General features: G+C 41.6%; 1 protein-coding gene across 1 annotated transcript in view; it reads right to left on the reverse strand.

The window, feature by feature from the left end:
• The window catches only part of Ola1 (Obg like ATPase 1), a 131479-nt gene that overhangs the window by 7200 nt on the left and 103882 nt on the right, over positions 1-20397 (reverse strand). The gene's annotated exons all lie outside the window — the stretch shown is intronic.

Here is a 20397-nt window from a genome sequence, read left to right on the forward strand (position 1 = left end):
ACATTAGCAACAACAATAACAAAAATGAAAAATACAGATTTACAAATATAGTCAATTGGGTACATGTTATTCCTATAAATCCAAACTTTTGTAGGATCATAAACAGAAATGCAGAGGAAATAAATTCCTTTAATCACCAAAGTTATGGAAAGCTAAGTCCATTAGGAAACACAGTAGCTATTGCCTGGAAAAGCACTGAGTCTTTCTCCCTCTTCTAAAGTGAGTGCTTTTGAACAGTAGTAATGAGAATTTCAGTGAAACAAATGTAACAAATAGAACTAAAAGGCTCTTCTCACAGTTTCTTCTTCTTGAGTCAGTACCTGTTTCTCAGCCTGTTGCAGAAGCAGAAATAATAATAGCTCATATTATATTGTGAAGAACCTAGCAGCACAATACATCCACTACGCAGTGAATATCTTCACCATTCCCATGTAGTTATTGCATATTCTCCTATGAGTCGAGGGGTTTTACACAGGGTGCTTACAGATTTGGATAAGTGGGGTCTTACATCACTCTATCAGTATCCTGTAGTCTACATTTATTTTTGATTTGTGCACACACACTTGATCCCACGTGCCTTGGAGGTCAAAGGGCAGCTTGCAGGAGGCAGTTCTCTCCTTCCACCATGTGGGCTCCGGGATTGAACTCAGGCTGTCAGGTTTGGGGACAAGCACTTTTTCCTGCTGAGCCAGCATCTCACTAGCCCCACCTTCCTGTATTGTGACTAAAGTTTAATAGGCATTATGGCAAAATACTATGGGAGAAATATCTTAAATAATCAATATTCAGCTACTTTTAAGGGCAAAAAAAAGGAAGAACTAAAGACCAAATTCATCAAAATTCAAATACCAAACAAAATGGCAGAAATTCAAATAGCTATTAAAAAGTTAAGAATATAGCCACGTAATGGAGACACATGCCTTTAATCCCAGCATTTGGGAAGTAGAGGCAGGTGGATCTCTGAGTTCAATGCCAGACTGTTCCACACAGTGAGTTCCAGGACAGTCAGGACTACAGAGAAACCCTGTCCTGAAAAACAAAAAAAGAAAGAAAGAAAGAAAGAAAGAAAGAAAGAGAGAGAGAGAGGGAGAGAGGGAGGGAGGGAGGGAGAGAGGGAGAGAGAGAGAGAGAGAGAGAGAGAGAGAGAACGGCCAGATGCACAGGATTTAGGATAGAAAAAGAAATGAAAATTCATACAAGGGTTGCATATGCTTATCATACAAAGGTAATTACATATTTAATGTTATTAGTAACTTTTGACCTTCATAATATTTGTATCTTTTGTTTACAGCCTAAAAGTATACTGACCCCTAAGATTTATTTTGAAATAAAGTATATGGCCTTAAATTATTATTTAAACTTGGTATTTTCTTATGGAAAATTATGAAGGGTATAATAGAGCAAAAAGGGGGCTTAGATAGGCATTTTTGCATATAATAACACTATGGCATTCTACATTACTCTATAGGTAAACTAGTCAACTCTCTATATTAAAATGTTATCATTAATGGCTTAGTAACAGACTTTTATTATACAAGTTAGAATCAAATATGTCATTTTAAAAAGCACACCAAATACAGCTTCATGAAAGGCAAGCAGAACAAACCCATGTGCAAGGATAATGGAAAATGTCATGTATCTGTCTCTTATGTATGGTCAACATAACCAATAAAGCTAAAACTGTTAGGAAACAAGGCAAGAAATAATTATTCTGGCTAACCATCAATTCGGAATACCGCTAGCTCTCTCCTGTCATTCCACAGCCTTCCCTGCAGAGCTCTCGGGGACTATTTACATTCCTCAGGTGTTCTATTGTACAATTCAGATGAATAAAGACTTACAAATCATTTCTCTACCGCCAATGGAAGACTTTGATCTGGTGAATACACCATTGTACCTTAACTATAATTGGCAAAAAAACCTGACAGTGTAGAGCATCACACGCTTAATAACAAAGGGGCCGATCTCAAAGTGTTGACAGATGATCTTCATAATGCAGAAGCAGAGCGAGCACGTTTTAGCAGTAAATGAGCGCCGAGGTCTAAAGGTCTCTAAAGTGACTGCCATCAGACCTGCTCCAGCCTCACTGAAGAAAAGGTACCCGCACACTCTCCGGAAAGTGAGTTCTGCTCATTGCTGCTGGCTGGCTCCACTTTTGTGACTCTGCTGTCACAGACGGCACGGGAAGATGAAAAGTGACAGGCTCTTTGGCTGTCTGCTTTACTTTTGTGACTTTCACTATCAAACAAAAGTGAGAAACAGCCCAAAGTGATTTTTAATTGAGTATTTGAAATAAGCCTTGGGTAATTAAAAAATTAAGCTCAATTCAAGATTACAGAGGGAAATACATATAATATGCCTATTAGGTTTGATGGTTTTCAAAGTGTGATAATGAGGCTAAGATCACAAGTTTGAACCCCATAGGGACCTTCAGCAGAAAGACTTGTCTATTCTCTTGCTACAGTCCATGCCCCGAACTGTAGGCAGCCATCTAGGAAATGTGTGCTATCGGCACCTGATGGACAGAAAATTCAAAGTCGAGCTCACTTGTCACTACTCAAATATATTCCCGAGCACACGGTCAACGTGCCTAAGCAATCAAATGTCTCAAGAAAGCCTTCAGTTGCTAGTGACCGAGACAGCGATATGAAAGTGAGTGTCACATCACAGAGTCAGACGATATGGTGACCGGGAGAGAGGCAAGCATCAGGAGGGACAGAGGACTTGCAGATTTCAACCGTGGGTTACCAGTTTACCCACGCAGACTACTGCCAGGGTATCCGACCCCTGATAAGGAGCCCAAATGGTTGTGAGTGGCAAAGGGAAGCACCCCAGCTGACCCGCACTGTCCCCCAGCAGCAATCACACCAAACCGGACAAAGAAGGGGCAGCTAGTTTTGAGCATAGAAGGGTGGGGCCTTGAGCTATACCAGCTGGCAACCTGTCAGATTTTGAGCAAAGTAAACTCCCCAGGATTATTTCCATGTAGAAATCCCAAGTTCCAAAATGTGATATTTCCACTGGGTTACTTTGCACCAGTGGTTCTCAACCCTTTCTGGGGCCAAACAACCTTTCAAAGGGGTCTCATATCAGATATCCTACATAGTAGCTCTTTACATCACAATTCCTAACAGCAGCAAAACTAGTTAGGAAGCAGCAATGAAATGCTCTGATGGTGGGGTCACCACATGAGGAACTGTTAAAGGGCCACAGTGTTAGGAAGGCGAGAAGCGCTGCTCTGCGTTCTTTGTGCTTCTTTCTCCGGATATTAGCTTTCTTATTTTTTTAATGGTTGATGCTGGGCATGGAACTTAGCACTCTCGTGCAGTTAGGCACACTAATTGATCACTAATTGAGAAAATGCCTGACAGCTGGATCTCATCAAGGCCTTTCCTCAACTGAAGCTCCTTCCACTGATGACTCTAGCTTGGGTCAGGTTGACACACAAAACCAGCCAGCACAGATGCATCTACAGTATAGTTTTGATTCTTTTAGGAAAAGATCCCTTGGAAGTCCCGGGCTCCGAGTCATTTTTTAAAAAGGTTTATTTATTTAATTTTATTAGTTACATGAGTGTTTTGTCTGATGTATATATGTGTGTCTCTGGTGCCTGTGGAGGTAAGAAGAGGGTATCAAATCCTCTGAAAGTGGATTTACAGATGGCTGTGAGCCACCATGAGGGTGCTAGGAATTAAACACAGGTCCTTTGCAAGAACAGTAAGTGCTCTTAACCACTGAGCTCTCTCTAGCTCTCTTTTTTCTTTTTTTTTCCTTTGGTTTTTTGAGACAGGGTTTCTCTGTGTAGCTTTGCACCTTTCGTGGATCTTGCTCTGTAGCCCAGGCTGGCCTCAAACTCACAGAGATCCGCCTGCCTCTGCCTCCTGAGTGCTGGGATTAAAGGCGTGTGTCACCACTGCCCGGCTACTTTTTCATTTTTAAGTTTAGTGTTTCTGCACTTGGTTACGAGCTTTTGTCTGAAGAGTTGAGGTTACCTGCTGTGGTGCTTTGAAAGAACATAGCCACTAAAGGGAGTGGCACTGTTAGAAGGTGTGGACTTCTTGTTTAAGTAGGTCTGGTTTTGTTAGAGGAAGTGTGTCACTGGAGGTGGGCTTTGAGGTGTCATATATACTCAAATCATGTCCAGTGAGATAGACCACTTCCCACTGCCAGAGCAAAATGCACAACTCTCAGCTACCTCTCCAGCACCATGTCTGCCTGAATGCTGCCATGTCCCACCATGAGGATAATAGACTGAACCTCTGAACTGTAAGCCACCCAATTAAATGTTTCTTATAAGAGTTGCCATGGTCATGGTGTCTCTTCACAGCAGTAGAAATCCAAGACTGAAGTTGGTACCAGGGACTGGGGTGTTGCTGTGATAGGCCTCACCATGCTTTTGTTTGAAGGGAAGTGGATCTTGGGACTGTGGATGTGCACTTGAAGTGCTGCTTAATGGGCCTTACTAATAGAAGCATGGAAGACAGTGGTGCTGAGTATGATGTGAACTTTGGGTGTCTGGATCAAGAGGTTTCAGAGGGGGGCAGGAGAGATGGCTCAGAGGTTAAGAGTACTGACTGGTCTTCCAGAGGTCCTGAGTTCAATTCCCAGCACCCACATGGTGGCTCACAACCATCTGTAATGAGATCTGGTGCCCTCTTCTGGCTTGCAGGCATGTATGCAGGCAGAACACTATATACATAATAAATAAAATCTTAAAAAAAAAAAAACTATAAAAAAAAAAGGGGGGGCTGGAGAGATGGCTCAGAGGTTAAGAGCACTGACTGCTCTTCCAGAGGTCCTGAGTCCAATTCCCAGCACCCACATGATGGCTCACAACCATCTATAATGAGATCTGGCACCTTCTTCTGTATACATAATAAATAAATAAATCTTAAAAAAAAAAAAAAAAAAGAGATTTCAGAGGAGAAGAATGTTAGTATGTGGCCTACAGACAGGTCTTGTGATATTTTGGTGAAGAATGTGGCTGCTTTTTGCCCTTATTGGAAAAGTCTAAAAAGTCTGCCTGAGGCTAAAGTGAAGAGGTTTGGATTAATTCCATGGGCAGAGGAAATCTCAAAAGAGCCTAGTACAGACTCTGTTGTGTTATAGTGAAAAGTACAAGCTGAGCAAATAAAAAACAAAATGCACAGATTGAGAAAAAGGGCACCAGGAAGGTAATGGAGCTGTAATCCTGTGTTCAAGAGGTAAACCAATTAAGCAATGGAATAAAGGGAGTGGTGACCTATGGGCAAGATCCCACTCCATTACGTTTCCAATTTATGGAAAGGAATTAAAGAAAAGCTTAGGGGCTGGAGAGATGGCTCAGAGGTTAAGAGCACTGGCTGCTCTTCCAGAGGACCTGAGTTCAATTCCCAGCACCTACATGGCAGCTCATAACTGTCTGTAACTCCAAGATCTGACACCCTCACACAGACATACACACAGGCAAAACATCAATGAATATAAAATAAAAATAATAAATTTTAAAGAAAAGCTTAGAGACCTGTGGTGGTGCACACTTTTAATCCTAGCACTCCAAAGGCAGAGGCTAGCAGATCTCTTGAGGCCAGCCTGGTCTACAGATCAAGTTTCAGGACAGAGAAGCTTAGGCAGAGATGGAAACCATGGGAAACAGAAAGCTGATGATGATGGAATTGAACAAGGAGGCATGTTCCAGCCCCAGTAAGCAGCAGACCTTGGCAGTTTGAGCTATATGGTTCTGGCTTTAGAGTCCTGGAACTCTCTTTGTAGACCAGGCTGTCCGCAAACTCACAGAGATCCTCCTGCCTCTGCATCCTGAGTGCTGGGATTAAAAGTGTGCACCACCACTGACCAGCTAGATCAGCTTCTTAACTGAAAATTCTACTACATACTCACTTCATAATGTTCTGATACCATAACTTTAGCCTTACTTGGCTGTCCTAGAACTTGCTATGTAGACCATGCTGGCCTTGAACTCACAAGAGGCTTTGCCTCCCAAGTGCTGGGATGAAAGGTGTGTACCACCATGCCTGGCTCAAGCTATTTTTTAAGCCAACATTAAGAAATTTAAATATGCCGGGCAGTTGTGGCGCACGCCTGTAATCCCAGCACTCGGGAGGCAGAGGCAGGTGGATCTCTGTGAGTTCGAGCCCAGCCTGGTCTACAGAGCTAGCCCAGGACAGGCACCAAAACTATAGAGAAACCCTGTCTTGAAAAACCAAAAAAAAAAAAAGAAAAAGAAACTTAAATATTAAATTTCAATTCAAACATGGAGTACTGAGATATACTCTTGTATATAAACAAACTGAGATTCGCAAACAATACTTTCCTTAACAAAAGGAACAGGACAATCTCAATAATGCTATTTGATATTTTCCATAAAAGCCAAATTCTTGCAACTTAAAACATGCCTAAACCAGACTTCTCTTTAATGAGGATTTTGTCTTCTTTTCTAGACCTCATGTCCCTGTAGCTTTTCAACAATCTCTAGCCCATTCAAATTCAGACTGTATGTTCTGAAAGTATTTCAGAGATCAGTCCAGCACCAGGGCCAAATTACACTGCCAATCATGGCATCTTTGCTGAACACCAGAACTTCTCCGTATTTGCTTAGTATCCTTTGCAATATCAAAATTTATCTGATTTTTAAAAAATGTGACACATGGTACTGTCGGCCACTTACTCATGCCTCATACACTATTTATTTATTTATTTATTTATTTATTTATTTATTTAGAGCTGAGGACCAAACCCAGGGCCTTGCACTTGCTGGGCAAGTGCTCTACCACTGAGCTAAATCCCCACCCATGCCTTATATGGTTTTGTGTATGTCTGTGTGTGCAGTGACATCTGCTTCTGACTGAAAGTGACTGGTAGGAAGAGCCATGGGCCAATATTCAGAAAAGGCCACTGCAGTGACTTAGTGACCATCAGACAGCTCAGCAGCCTTTGGTGAGCTAGCTCTGGCAAATCCACAGTGTGGAAGTGCCGTAATCCAGGCACCGGGGAACCCTGAGACCACGCTCTCCTTCCTACAGCCTTCCTCTCCTATTATACCGTTCAGAGCCCAAAGAATGCCTTCCAGACAAGACAGTCCTTCCCGTTTCCCAGACAGGAGCACTGCAAATGAGGCTGTTTCACTTATGGTCTAAACCAGAAAAGACAAGGGCAATTAGTGAAAAGTAAAGTTATTTCCTAAGGATTATTTTGTAAACAAATGACAACTAATAATGGGACCCACAATCAAATCTGTACCACTGCAACATATAAACTTGAAACATACCATGTATTCATGACAACATATGACCTCCTAAAGTCAATTCAGACAGCAACCTTTCCAAATCGTCTACCTTAAAGTAAAATTACTAAAGTACAACTTCATTGATGGGCATTCTCTGAATGGAAGTCCATAATTGGGGCTGGTGGCACAAGTCTGTAATTTTAGCTACTCAGGAGGCTGAGGCAGAAGGGCTGGTAAGTTTAGGGCCAATCTGGCCAACAGAGTGAATCTCTGTCTCAAAACAAAAATATGTAGCTTAGTAGAAGAATACTTGCCTAACAGGCCTGACTCCTTGGGTCTGATCCTTAGTACTGAAAAAAACAAAACAAAACAAAAACAAAAACAAAAACAAAAAACCCAAACAAACAAACAAACCAAAAACCAAAAAACCAAACCAAACCAAAACCAAAAACCAAAAGGAAGTTTGTAATTTAAAAAAAGATAGGGTCTAAGTGGTAGTTGCACATGGCTTTAATAGTAGCACTGGGGAGGCAGAAGCAGGCAGATCTCTGTGAGTTGGAGGCCAGCCTGGTCTACAGAGTCAGTTCCAGGACAGCCAGAGCTACAGAGAGACATCTTGTCTCAAAAACCAAAACCAAACCAAAACAAAAAGATAGGCTGGAAGAAAGAAGAAATACCAAGATCTAGTTCTGATTAGTGTGTAGAAGTCTACACAGTGTCTGAAAGAGAGCCTCGTGTTACAGGAAGAGATGTCAATTTTGGTGTTATGGCCTAACTTCATGGGGCTATAAGTAGGACAACGCCAACTGTGACAGTTCAGTGCTAATTCCATCATTTGAGTACATGTTGGGAAGGCAGAATCTGCACTTTTAATGAGACCCCAGGTCATTCATGCACATACTACATTTTTAGTAACACTAACCTAAGGACCGTGAAAATAAGAGCATTTAATGTAATGTACAATGTAATGACTGTGTAGGGCACAGACAAGGCAGTCAGCATGTGACCCATTCGACCAATACAGCAAAGAGTGACAGGTGAATCCTGTTGCTATGTCTCCTGGGCTCAAAACGAGAAACAGAGGTTATGAGAATGTCAACAAGTCTAAGACGACGCTCTGTCTGAATCCCACGCCATGTCAAGACAGTTTCAGATTCACAGTAAAATGATGACCTAATTCAGACACATAGCTATGGTTAGCTTTCTGTACTTTGTTAAAACACAATTCTATGTGCCTCCATACCTGGAAAAACATCTGTGGTCCGTTAACTTTTGGGTCCAGTACAGACTTGGTGGAATGAAGGAACACTGCCACAAACTTCCCTATGAAGACCTCAAAGAACCACTATGTATGTGTGCTTACATATCTTACAGTGTACGTGTGCTTGTGAGTGCTTATGAAAGTCAACAAACTTGAGAGAAATGAGCATTCATTTTGCAGCAAATAAAAATCCACTTTGACTCCTTTTTCAAGATAAAGAGCCTTTTGACTCCACCAACAACTAGAAAGCTATCACAAAATCCTAATAAATGAAAGATGAAGATGAGTAGGCAACTAAAAAACAAAGCAGAAACATTGGAATATATGTGGAAACACATATAACTAATCTCTGATGGCTTTGTAATCAATGTGTAAAAATAATTACTTTGTTTAACAAAAAGGCTACATTAAAAAAAAAAAAAAAGAGTTCTTTGGGCTGGAGAGATGGCTCCCAGCACCCACATCACCAGGCTCACCCCATGTGTAACACCAGCCCCAGGGGATCCAAATCCCTAGCTTCCAAGGGCACTTGCATGCACCTGCACACATAGCCATAGGTAGATTCACACACGTACACATAATTTTAAAAAGTTCCTTGCAATTAGTAAGCAAACAGAAAGAAAACATCAAGGTAAATTCAAATCAGCTCGAGCCAATCACAGCTGATTTCCTAGCAGACACACTGAGAATGTCCTGGAATAGCCTACCAGGAAGCTTCAGGGCAAGGTTTCAAACTGTTCATGAGGCTCTTAAAAAGAGAAAGGAGGGTCTCTGAGGCCACGGCTAGACCTCACCAATGGTACATGAGCAGCCAACACGTGAAGAAGGAAGGCTAGGAGAGATGCTTGATCCAGGTGATCACACGGGGACTTCGACTCCGCCTCTCGGGACACAGGTGCCCTTTGGTCTTCTTCTGTATCTTTTGGTCTGTCCTTGTTATAAGTGCCTAGCAGCACCCTGATACTGCTGCTTCCCAGGGAGTTACCCTCATTTAAGTGACCTCTTAACCAGAGCACCATCAATGTGTTCTTTAAGACAGTCCTCCTTTCAACAGCTCCCACATGGATAAGAGCCAGCACAACATTCTACCTATGTTTATTCTATGATAAATGGCTTCTTTTGACCCTTTCTGGTCCCTCTCTCCTCCCACTACAGAAAATTGGAGGGGGTCAGGGTCTTGCTATGCAGCCCCAGTTGTCGTCATTAAACTTGTGATCCTCCCCCACCAAGTTCTGGGATAACAAGTGTATGCCACCACACTTGGCTTTAGATGTCCCTGTCCCCATAGTAGGGGTTGAATACAAGGTCTCAATACACTAAATAAATACATAATTTACCACCAAGCTATGTTCATGGCCCCTCTGTTTTGTTTTGTTTTTGTTTTTGTTTTTTTGAGACATGGCCTTATTAGGTTGCCCAGGCAGTCCTTGAACTTACGATTTTCCTTCCTTGGCCTCTGGAGTAGCTGAGATCACAGACCTGCACCGTCAGACCAGGTTAGGAAAAAAACTCAAGATTAGGTCTGTGTCTTTGTTCCTTGCCATCTCCACAAAGCATTCCTAAGCATAATACCTGGCACACAGTGTGTCTTAGTTAGGTTTTCTCTTGCTTTGAACAGACACCATGACCATGGCAACTCTAATAAAAGGAAAACATTTAACTGGGTCTGGCTTACAAGTCCCCATAGTCTATAATAGTCTCAACCCTGTAAAAGTCCAAAGTCTCTTCTGAGACTTATACGTTCTTCTAACTGTAATCCACTGGAAATTTCCTCTGCCAAAGCTGCTAATCCAAAACTCTTCAATTTAGCCTCCAGCAGATTTTTTTGGACAAGGGCAGAAAGCAGCCACATCCACCATAATACCAGATGATCTATAGGCCAGTATTATTCTCCTGTGAACCCTCTTGAACCAGGCCCCCACAGTTCAACTCACCCTCAGTACCATTGTCTTCCATGTTCCTACTAGGATGGCCCATTAAGGCCTACTTCAAGTATCCAACTGCTTGTCTAATCCAAAGTCCACATTCCTCCAAACAAAAGTGTGCTCCAGCCCATTACAGCAACACCCCAGTCTCTGGTACCAACTTCTGTCTTAGGGTTTCTACTGCTGTGAAGAGACACCATAACCATGGCTACTCTTAGAAAGGAAAACATTTCACTGGAGTGGCTTACAGGTAAGAAGTTTAGTCCATTGTCCTCATGGTGGGAAGCATGATGGTACACAGGCAGACATAGGGTTGGAGAGGTAGCTGAGAATTCTACATCCAGATCCTTAGGCAGCAAGAAGAGACTGTGAAATATTGGGCCTATCTTCAGCATCTGAAACCTCAAAGCCCACCCCCAGTGACCTACTTTCTCCAACACCACCACACCTACCGCACCAAGGCTACATCTCCTAATGGCTCCACTCCCACAAGCCATTGGGAGCCGTTTTCTTTCAAACCACTGCATAGTGGATGCTCAAATACTCTTTGTGAGTTATTCAGACTCAGTATCTTTGGTCTAAAATGCTCTGATATCCAAACTTTTGAGTTCCATGAGGCTAAGAAAGTTTCAGAATGACAAGCACTTCAGATTTTCAATTAGGGGTATTTAATCAGTTTGTACAAACTTTGTACAAATACAACAAATCTGAAAACCTCTGAAATCTAAAACATTTTGAAACTTTGGGTCTCAAGCATTTTGATCAAGGGCTAGTCAACTTCTAAATAGTCCTGAGTGACTCCATTGGCTATTGAACATCTTAGTTTGCTCATCTCTAAAATGGTCTCTGTTAGCAGCTATAACCCATTCTGAGTTTCCCGAGGGATCCCCATGGTGCTGGGAGGAGAAAGGAAGAGATGGCAATGGTGGAGGAACCCTGAGGTCTATGACACACACCCCTTGAACTTCAATCAGAGCTTCTTGACTTGGACGTTGGACTTCTGAGTACAATTTCATTTGAAGACAGACTGTTGTTTTCAACCATTCTAAAGGTCACCAATGAGTGACCTTCTTCAGATGCAAAACTGCCATGCCAGGCATGTGCCCAGCATACAGAGGAGCCAATGCTGAAATCCTCCAGCACTTCATCCCCATTCTGCTCAGGAATACTTCTCAGCATCTTTTTAAAATAGCCTTCCTCCCTTTCTGTCACTCCCTACTTCCACACCTTGACTTCTCTTTACCACACCTACGCTGTGCCTTTGATAATTTATTCTTATATACAATAATTTAGTCTTATTGCTGGATCCATTTGTACATAATTTATCAGTCACCTTCAACACCACTTAGAAAAGTGCCCAGCAAAGCGGATGTGATGGGAGCCATAAGCCTAAGTGACCCTTGACACACATGCCGCCATACTTGGGCTTCTCTCCTCTTTTTCTAATCTAGGCCTTGCTTTAGTCTCCACAGCACCAGAACCTCTCCTCAGTAATCAAGTAACAGTGCTGCGGTTAGGCAGTTAGGCAAGAATAGAAAATCCTCATAGCAACATTCCCTGCTGGCTGAACAACCCATGATTAAAGTCCCCTCCCTGCTTGCACCCCCTTTTGCCCCCCTATAAATGCCTTAAGAGGAAAATAAATTTTTGGAGCTTGATCAGACGTCCTGTCTTGCTCTCATTCTTTATGTCTCTCGTCCCTCTCATTCGCCGGCCCTCCCTCCAGGTCCCGTTGAAGACCCCCTGGCCGGGGCACAGATGTTCAGGCACAGATGTTCAGTAAATGTTGGGTGGACCAATAAATAGAAGGAATTAAACTTAACTTTTTTTTTTTTTTTTTCTGAAGTAAACATTTAAGAGCTGGGGAGTTGGCTCTGCTGATGAAAGCACTCTATTCAAGCATGGGGACCTGAGCTTGGATCCCTAGAATCCATGTAAAAAGCCATGTGTATGCACTTGTAACATCAGCTCTGGGGTGTGTGTGTTTGTAGACATAGAGGATCACAGGGGCTTGCTGGCCAGTAAGGCAAACCAAAAACCAGTGAAGTCCAGGTTCAATGAGAGACCCTGCCTAAAGGGAACAGGCGGGAGAGCAGCAGAGCAGGGCACATCTTCCTCTGACTTCCATGGTAAATGCACTGGTACATTCAACTGCATATACATGCAAACATGCACACATAAAGGCAGCTACAAGAATATTCAGAAGGATGTGTAATTCCTACAGATCTTGCTTATCTGTCTTCTGTAAAACTAATGTCTAGAAAATAGTAAGCTACAATGGTAAGTAAAAAATAGTAACAGAAAGGGGGAGGTGTAACTAATTGCTGTATTGCTCTATCAACAAAAACAGAATCTTAGGGCCATTTTGTGAAGAGATTAAATAGTTGCATGTGTTCCCATCTTCCTGAAGCAACCAGTTTTTCTACACAGAGCCTTCAAGTAGGAGATTTTGAAATCGAATCTCTTCTTTTCTCTCTCTTCTTGTGAGTTTTTTTGTTTTTGTTTTTGGTTTTTTTTGGTTGTCTTCAGCTACCTTCTTACACTTTATGAGGAACCTAATCTAAGGTGATAGCAACAACACTACCAATAAGATGGCTGTTCACTCCATGAACTCCTATGCATGTACTGGAAATCTCAACACTTTAGGAGGAAAGCCAGAAGTACACTCAACTGTAGGCTGCTTCATTCATAAGGACACTGGCCCCTGGCCAGTAAGTTTAGAAATGTCCGGCTGGTAAAGCAGGAAGGACAGCAAAGAGACCTCTGGCCATGCTTTAGACACTAATCTAGCTTCAGAGACAAATATGGACCAAAGAAAAGCAGCTGTGAGAAGACCTGCAGCAGAGATGCACAACTCCCTGTTGAAAGTCTGAACCACGACTTTCAATGGCATCACTATGGCAAAACGTACAGTTACCCTGCACAGGTAGCTCCTCCTGGTGCTTATACTGTGGTGCCCTCTAAATGCCAGTGGGTATCAGGACTCTCACGTAGGGCCAAAGAGCTTCAATTCTAGGAGTGGACAATGAGGGTCTTCTTTCAAGTCTGGAATGGTGAAAGGCAATAAGCTTCAGGCCATGAAACGAGTCCAGACAAAACACAAAAGTAGACTCTCCCCTGGAAAGCCTGGGGAAAATGAAAACGAACAGGAGACCAAGCAGACGTGTCATACTCATCTCTACTGGGACAAAGACTAAAAAGTCAGAGGAGAGCAAAGCAGTACCTCCATGGAGACAAGAGGAATGTGAAGATGGAAAGGATGGTGATGATGAGGGTGAGGAGGAGCTAGGAGCCGGAGTTGGTCAGGATGATGACAAAGAGCCAGCACCAATGGTTCTGTCGCTCTCAAGACTTAGAAACCTTAGTCCTACTATCTCTTTACCTTCTCCATGTTCCTCTACTTGCTCAATGACCCATAACTGCCCTCTACCTGATTCCTTCTCATTCTTTTAATTTCCTTAGTAGTTTTGTTAAGTCTTACTCTGTAATTTTTGCCTCCTTATGACCTAACAAAAGATGTTTGCCTCTTATTTAAAAAAAAAAAAAAAAAAACTAGAAAGGTAGGTCAGATTCATTCCCAGTTTTCATCTGTGGTTTAAGTCATCAAGTTATCAGCTGTATCAAGTTTCAGAATGAACAGTTCAAACCTAGGATGCTTAGCCTCCTCCATGTTTACTCCCTGAATGCTTGCATGACCTCCAGTCATGGAGCTGTCTGGGGCACTGAACAAAGGAGGGAATGACGAAAAGACAGCCCCATGGACAGGAAAGCTGGGGTCAGGTAGACTGTGCTCTTGGCGGAGAAATGGCAGCAGCCCAGAGGCTCAGCATGTTTATTAGATACTGTCAGTGGTGTATATAACATGGAGGCGGGGTTACTGCAGACATCTGAACAAGGAGGTGGGATATTACATATAGATAAATACAGAGGAAGGTTTATAGTATAAAGCTGGATAAAAGAGCTAGGCTTAGTTAATCATGGTGGGAGCAATCTCTGTAAACACCGGGAGGAAGAAAGCTATGGTGGACATTTTCTGCACAAACTATCAACACTCATACTCAGAGCCCCAAGGAAAGCTTTGCCATTTCACTAAGCCTCATGGGGGTGGATGGGCAGATACTCTGCCATTTCCCCTGGGGTCTGACGCTATGATCCTTGATATAGCCCTGCACAGGTCAACAGCACACATTCACTCGGGGCTTTCTCCACTCCCAGTTACTAAGATTTGTATTGATCATTAGTGGCCCCAGAAAAGCACATTTTGACACTTAAGAGCAGTGTTTCTCAAAATAGCTTGTGCACAACCTGTGAAATCCAGGGTTTTAAAAATTATCTAAAGTTAGGATCTATAGAAGTAATAATTTATAAAACCTTGTCCTCTGGTGTGTGAGTTGAGAGTCACTACTGAATCTGTATGTTGTTGGCAATTTTATGCTCTAGTTTTAAATATTACCTATAGACCAATTCTACAATTAGAATTTTCAGGAGTTATGAAGCCCATATTTATACACCGAGACTGAAAACCGTAGCTACAAGAAGATTTCCAACTATGGTATGACCTTATATAGGACAAAATTATTTCCAGCTCTCGAATAAGTACAGTGCTAGGAATATACAAAGAACTTTTATTGTCATAACACAAGAATAAAAAGATAGAACCTAAACAAATACAGGAAAAGACTGAATAGATAGTTCTCCAAGGAGGACATACAAACAACAATAAGCGTATAAAAAGATGATCAACACTAGTTATTAGAAGAACATAAATTAAAACCTTCATGAGACACTACTCCACATCTAGGAGGAGGTTACAAATAGAAGCACAAAAAATAATAAGTGGCATATCCATGCAAGGCAGTATTATTTAGTCAGAAAAGGGAGAAATGAGTTATTTTAATGTGTACAACAATACAGATGAATACTGACTGAAACATTATGCCAAGTAAAACAAGCCATATCATGCATGATTCAAACAAGTTATAACAGTTCCACATTATGATTCTGTTGAACTTTCCATGGAAACAGTCCAGTCCAATAAGAACCCCACAGATTTGAAGTAAGGCAAATGCCAATTCAAACTATAGTTCAACTACACAGTAACTATGTAACCCTGGAAAACACTGTTTGAGCTTTCTAAGCCTCAGTTTAGTCACCTATAACAAAAATCACACCTACCTTTGTAGGCTACATTTTCGATAAAGTGCGGGGGTGGGCCACAGTGGAGGCATTCTAGTTACAAGAGAGTTTAAAAATCTGTCAGACTGTCCACATGTAAAAAGAGTGGGAACTGGCCGGTGGTCCACGCCTTTAATGCCAGCACTCAGGAGGCAGAGGCAGGTGGGTCTCTGAGTTCAAGGTCTGTAGCAAGCTTTCTCGTCAGACTTTCTTGGACCACCAGCCCACAAATAATGACAGAGACTTATTATTTTTGAAAGCTTGGTTTTAACATAGGCTTGTTTCCAACTAGCTCTTATAACTTAGTTAATCCATTAAAATCTATGCTCTACCACGTGGCTTGGTTACCTCTCATCAGTAAGGCACATCCAACTTGCTCCAAGTCTGCTGGGGAATCTGTGGACCTAGATTCCTCCTCCTCTCTCTCCCTGGAAATCCTGCCTATCCTTTCCTGTCTAGCTATTGGCCATTCAACTCTTTACTAAACCAATCACAAGGCACCTTAGGCAGAGACACATCTTTACAGTATAAACAAATATTCTATAACAGAGGCTAGCCTGATCTACATTTCTATGAGACCTTGCCTAATCAATCTGTATGGAAAGGGAGGTGGTCAGCTGAAAGGAGAGAGTTTCAGGCACACTAATGGCAGAAACATATGATGAAAAATTATGCCAGATCTTGGTGAATACAACTTTGAGAAAGGAATGGAGGGAGTAGAGAAAAAAATAAATAAATAAATAAAAAAAATAAGAAACTGCAAAATAGCATAAGTTTAGGACAGAGGAAATGAGGCTCTCGAGGCACAGAAAAGGCAGGACACAGCGGATGAGGGACCAACATATTTAGTGATCTTTAAAATTACATACTTAGAACACTGAGGTCAGAGTAAGAAAAGCAGCAGCAATCATAATAATAAATTCAATAAAATAATAAGCCAGAATTTTACAGGGCCAGGAATAAAGTAAGGAATGTCCAAGGGAAAGATAAATGAGTGCTATATCCTTCTTCTGAAGTCATTCATAAGTCAGCTGCTTGAGGATGGTTCCCCAGTCTAACAGGAGCTCACCTTGTGACCCACTTGTCCATGTCCTCTATCCACAATGCAGCTGTCTGTGCATCTCATGAGGCAGTGGACACAAAGATGAAAGCAGGACTGATAGTCATGGGTTTCTGCATCTCTGGAGCTGAGAAACAAGGACCACTAAGGGAATGGTGCCTCTCACTCAAACTTCCGGACTCCGCTGAAGTAGGATTAGCTTCAAAGACGTTCACTGAAACCATGTTAGACAGGAAATGAAGTCTCCTAACCAAGCAAACAACCAAGCCACTTTCTAGCCTTTCCCATCAATGACATGCAACGACACAGCTTCAGCTGCTTCTGAAAGGTGACTTGGTCGCTAATAGGAATGTTTGCCTCCATTTAGTACAAATAGTCTTATGTAGAGCACCAACTCATCTGTAATGGAAATTTTGACACAAGAAAATAACATTGGGAAATACATTGAAGAATTCTAGTCACCAAAGTTTTTAGTTTACAGCTTATAATCATGACATCTGCAGGAAAACAAACGAAGTAGAGAGGATGACATAAAATAAGCAAGATTTAGAAAGACAAATACCATGTTTCCTCAAACTATGTGGGATCCAGATTTAAATGTATATGGAGTACTGTGAGGGAGGGGTATCTAAAATAGGGGGAGAGGGGGGAATTCACATGACGTGGAAGTGGAAGGGGAGACTATGGGAGCAAGGAAGCAGGAAGGATGGCTGTCACTGTTACTCACTGTTCTATTGCTCTGAGAGACACCATGGCCTAGACAACTCTCATAAAAGAAAGCATTTAATGGGGGGCTTGCTTACAGTTTCAGAGGTTAGTCCATTACCATCATGGCAGGGAGCAAACAGGCATGGTGCTGCAGCAGTAGCTGAGTTTTACATCCTGATCCACAGGCAGCAGACAGAGGGACATTGGGCCAGGTGGGAGTTTTGGAAACCTCAAAGCCCACCTTCCCAGTACCACACACCTCCTCCAACAAGGCCATGCCTCCTAACCCTTTCTAAACAGTTCATCCACTGTTTAGAAAGCACACAAATATATGAGCCTAGGGGGTTTTCATTCAAACCACTAAAATGGGGAAAGGAACAAACAAGAAAGAAGTATAATGATACATGTATGAAAATGCCATGAAGCCATCAGTTTATATATGTAAGCATAAAAAATAATTAAAATAAAATAAAAATATTGCTAAATAATACCCCAAATCTTCTAAGAGGTTTTAAGAAAGTCTAGAGTTGCAAATGTCATAAAAGAAATAGAGTTGAGACAAATAAGTAGGAAGTATACTTGATTTTGTTCTATGACCTAAAATAACATCACTCGGTACCATCTGCTACTTGATTCTGCACATAAAGAGTAGTTTCATAAATCCTATTCTGTTTCTACTCCTGGTGCAAAGATTTCACTCTACCACTGTCTTAAGTTTTACTGCTGTAATAAAGACCATGATCCCAAAACAACTTGGGTTTATTTTGGCATGCAGTTCCAGCACCCAGGGAAGCCAGGGCAGGAACTCACAGTAGGAACCTAGAAGCAGGAACTGAAGCATAGGCCATAGAGGAGAACTGCTTCCTGGCTCTCCACAGCTTCGTCAGACTGTTTTCACATAGTGCCAGGTGTGACACCACCCACAGTGTATGGTTCATCCTACATAAATGCAAGAAAATGCACCACAAGCTTGCCTACAGTCAATCTGGAGGGACATTTTTCTCAAGCGAGGTCTCCTCTTCCCAAATAACTCCAGCTTGTGGCAAGCTGACATAAAACTAGCCAGCGTAACTATCCTGTCACAATGTCTCTTACTAATAATTCATTTGAAAAGCAATTGCCCAAAATAATTATATAAAGATGAATTATAATTAAATGAATGTTCTTGAGTGTTTTCTCTTTATGTAACATTTCTGCTCAAAATTTTAGCAAAATAATAACAAATGAGAAGTGCTATGCAATTAACTTAAATCCATTTTTATTTTTTTCTCCTCAATAGAGGCATAAAACAGGTTTCCATCTTTTAATAAAACATCTTCTAGTCATTAAATGTACCAACTCTCCACTGTGATCCAATAAACAATAATAATAGTAACATATCATTGTTTGTCTATCAAATTAGTAAAGATGAAAACAGCAACAATCCACAGCATTACATGGGATTAAGGACAATGCACTTTCTTGAATGGCAGCATGACATTATTCAGTACACTTTATTTCTTTTTTTAAAAGGGAAAAATTAAAAAAGGAAGACACTGGAAGACTTGGAGAAATGTAGTACCTTAACATAGTACCACGCAGCAACCATAAACAGTACTAGAAAACATTAACACACTGAGACTATTCAGCCACACAATCATTTACTGTTAATACTTAACTATGTGTTGGGCACTGTGCTAGCCAGGGACAGTATCTTTTCTTGATGGAGATTCCCCACCTGCCCACAGGATGATACTAAAATCATAGATACTTCAGTTTGTAGAAATATAGTCTATGTTTGCATGCGATCAAATTGCCTTGCTACACTTCCCCAGAATATCTCCATTGCTATGCCATGCATGACTGTGTATTTACACAGACTTGACAGAAACATTTCTTTTTAAAATTATTTTAAATTGAGGCAGAATTAACAAAGATTTAAAATGCAAATATCCTAGATGTTCAGTTTTATGAATTTTGTACACGCACACACACACACACACACACACACACACACACACACACTCACTCACTCAGACCGTTTACTCTCTCCAGTAGTTTCTTAAGGCCCATTTGCCGTCAGTCCCTCCACTCTCTCTACGCTGCTATGTGCATTTCATTGGTGAGGTGTACGATACCCATAAGACAGAGATCCCCTCATCTGGGCCGGAAAGACAGTTCAGTGAGGAAAGGTACTTGCCACCAAAACTGACAGCCAGAGTCTGGTTCTCAGGACCCACACGGGGAAACGAGAAAATCAACTCCTGCAAGTTGTCCTCTGACCCCACACACTGCCCCTCCCACACAACTCAGACTTTATTTACCCATTTTACTACTGATAAGCATGTGTTGTTTCCAGTTTGGGGATACGACAATGAAGTTGCTCTTCAAAGTCTTGTCTAATGAAACTTGTGTATGAACATGAGGACATACTGAAACTGGGACCCTGGTGTTGCTGGATCACAATGAAGGTGGATGCTTGCCCACTTTCTAAGTGGCTGTGCTGGTTCTAATCCCAACATTTTGTAACTGCTCTTATGGCCCTCAAAGCCACGCAGAACAAAATGCCATCAAGTTTCTGAGTCTGATTAATTCTGACAAAGAGACAAATACCAGAAGTCCTTCATTCATCATAGCTCTCCCCAAATCTCCAACCTCAGTTAAAAGTCACACAAGAAATTTTAACCATGATGTACTTTCCATACTAGTACTCATTTAAATATGGGAAATCTGTACAGTAAAAATAAAACATAGTTATATGATGACATTGATTTGAAAGAGACAACTGATAGCTTCTCACCTTTGTAATTTTATCTAATACTTAAGAATGTTTAGAGATTGATGATGGATATAGGATTCCAGTCCACCCAACCACAAAGTTCTTGATTCTTCCACTATTCCAAGATGCTTGCTCATTTCTAAAAGTTCAACTAGTGGACTTGTGGGGGGCCCACCCCCCACTTTTTCCTCCAGGGCACTCTTGAGCAGGGAGAAATAAGGAATATGTAGACAGAAATATAGAGGAGTGAGAGAGAGAGACAGTTAGAAACATAGGATAGCCTTGGGA

The sequence above is a fragment of the Onychomys torridus genome, chromosome 4 (assembly GCF_903995425.1).
Source record: "Onychomys torridus chromosome 4, mOncTor1.1, whole genome shotgun sequence".
Taxonomy (NCBI): domain Eukaryota; kingdom Metazoa; phylum Chordata; class Mammalia; order Rodentia; family Cricetidae; genus Onychomys; species Onychomys torridus.